This window comes from Trachypithecus francoisi, unplaced genomic scaffold, assembly GCF_009764315.1.
Source record: "Trachypithecus francoisi isolate TF-2019V2 unplaced genomic scaffold, Tfra_2.0 Lachesis_group1, whole genome shotgun sequence".
NCBI lineage: Eukaryota > Metazoa > Chordata > Mammalia > Primates > Cercopithecidae > Trachypithecus > Trachypithecus francoisi.
In genome coordinates this window covers 141,262,615-141,265,159 of record NW_022681454.1, presented here as the reverse complement: position 1 = coordinate 141,265,159, position 2,545 = coordinate 141,262,615, and the positions used below count along the sequence as shown (strand labels likewise).

The following is a 2,545-nucleotide window of genomic DNA, read 5'->3' as shown; positions in this document are numbered from 1 at the left end:
GAATGACTCCCTTTTGGAATTTGTCCTGCTTTATCATGTTCTGCCTCCAAGAAAGGGAATTCCACTGGTGCTGTCACAGATTAGACTAGTTGGCCTTGGGTTTTCCTCTGCAATTTCATTTCAAGGAGTGTTCCCCAAGTCTAATAGGTGGTAGAAAAGTCCATGTTGCTCAGCCTAATGATCCTGACTACAAAGAGGATGTGCTTTACAGTCAGCCAGGCCTACCTTGGAGTCCCTGCGCTGCTCTCTCTCACCAGCTGTTTGAAATCAAGCACTGAGACCATTTTCTCCTTTGTAACAAGTGTGCGAGGGCACCTTTCTGCTAGGCTGGCTGGGAGCACTCAATGAGATAACATATTTAAAGAATTTAACATACTGCTTAGCTCACAGGAAACATATAGTACATTTATTATTATTTTAATTTTGCACCTGTGAGAAAGAATTCTGCTTTCTAAAGTTTATTTTCATAAGCCTTCCAGCCCCTGAGAGTGTCCTATTTTCCTTTCTCTTTGGAGGTGCAGTGACCATGAGTACTGCATATAATATTCCAGGGACTATTCACTGTTGTTTTGAATGACATATACAGCATTAACATCTGCTATCTGATTTGCTCTTTTTTGTCTAGGGCAATGTATTGGGATCTTCTATTTAGGGAGCAGCAAGACCTTCATATTACAAGCATTATTTGGATATTTCTTCTAAAATGCAATTCTTCCCATATATCCAAGACATAGCTCACCTGACCACTTGAATGTATTATTATTTAATTAACTGTTTCAGTTTTATATTTCAAATCTTCCTTCCATCTGGGAAAACTGAATGGTATTTTTAATGCTGAGAATTTTATGAAAATATTAATCATGATCAGCATTGGCAATAGTTTCATGAAGAACTATTGTTAGAAGAGCTCCAATGAACTCTACTTTTTGTATTTGGCTTTTAAACCTTTTTCCCATAATGGTTGTTGAGGTTGGTTTACGTTTTTGTTTTTATAGTAAATTTGTATATGATAATAACATTGACTATCTGTCATATTTCTCACAAAATTTTTTAGTTTGCTTGGTTTTAATTTTGTTAATATATCTTTGACGTGTAGATGTTCTATATTTTCATCTCATTGAACTTTGTTGTGTTTTTTCCCTCTTTGTGATTTCTTTTGTTGCTGTTGAACTTAGAAGTTCTATTTGTACCAAGTTCGATTAAAAATTCACCGACATTTTCATCTAGGTATCAATAGTTGTCATTTCAAAAAATTCATCGCATTAAATTTATGACTCCATCTACCATCTTTTTGTGTATGTAATACCTGAGAATATGACTTAAAAATAGGTATCCAATTATCTTAGCACCATTTTTTGAAGAGTTATTTCTTTCTCCACTGATCTGATTTATAAAGCCAAGCTTATATAGTCAGTTTAAAAATATATATGTCAGCTTAATGTCTCAGAACTTTGGTGTCATTGGTCTCAGACACCACTTTGCCATCCACTATCTGGTGGGTGGTGGTCTTTTTGATGGTTTCATAGAGTTGCTGTTGTCCAGGGCATCACCAAGATTGAAGTCCTCCTCATCTTCCAGCAGGTGGCAGTAGGTGGCGATCTCAGCCTCCAGCTTGACCTTGATGTTCAGCAGGACCTTATACTCCTGGGCCTGGCGCTGTCCCTCTGCCCAGGTCTGTGCCAGCTCTGACTCCAGGTGCAGCTGGATCCCATTGAGCTGCTCCATCTGCAGGGCATGACAGGCCTCCACCTCCCTCAGGCTGTTCTCCAAGCTGGCCTTCAGATTTCTCATGGAGTCCAGGTCGATCTACAAGGACTGGACTGTATGTCTCAGTTCCGTGAGCATCATCTCAGCAGCTCCAACTTTGGCAGACTACGTGGTGACTGCTGTGGTGCTCTCCTCAATCTGCTGAGACCAGTACTTGTCCAGCTCCTTTCAGGTCTTCCGGGCCATCTCTTCATATTGGGCCAGGATGCCTGCCATGATCTTGGCTAGGTTCTGAGATCTGGGGGCATCTACCTCCAGGCTCAACCCAGATCTGGCAATCTGGGCTGGTAGGCCTTTTACTTCCTCCTTGTGGTTCTTCTTCATGAAGAGCAACTCCTCCTTGAGAGCCTCGATCTCTGTCTCCAGCTGCAGCTGAGTGACATTGGTGTCATCAATGACCTTGTAGAGCCCATGGATGAGACATTAAGCCAGCAGAAGCAGGGTACCCTTTGGGGAGCAGGAGGCCAATAAAAAGTTCAGAGGTCAAAAATAAAATAAAATAAAAAATATATGTCAGCATCTGTTAATAGGTCATTTCTTTGTTGACGAAAACAGCCAAATTCTGTAAAATATTTCAAGAGGGTTATTCTGAGCCAAATATGAGTGACCATGGCCTGAGGCATAGTCTCAAGAGGTTCTAAGACTATGTACCTAAGACGGTTAGTTTACAGCTTGATTTATATATTTTAGGGAGACATAAGATGTTAATCAATACACGTAAGGTATACATTGGGTTGGTTCAGAAAGGTGGGACAACTCAGAGTGGGGCCTTACAGGT

At 40.6% G+C, this 2,545-nt stretch overlaps 1 pseudogene; it reads right to left on the bottom strand.

Annotated features, from left to right (window-relative positions):
- Positions 1-1,435: 1,435 nt before the first annotated feature.
- Positions 1,436-2,187, bottom strand: LOC117084957 (annotated as a pseudogene).
- Between the last annotated feature and the right edge of the window lie 358 nt (positions 2,188-2,545).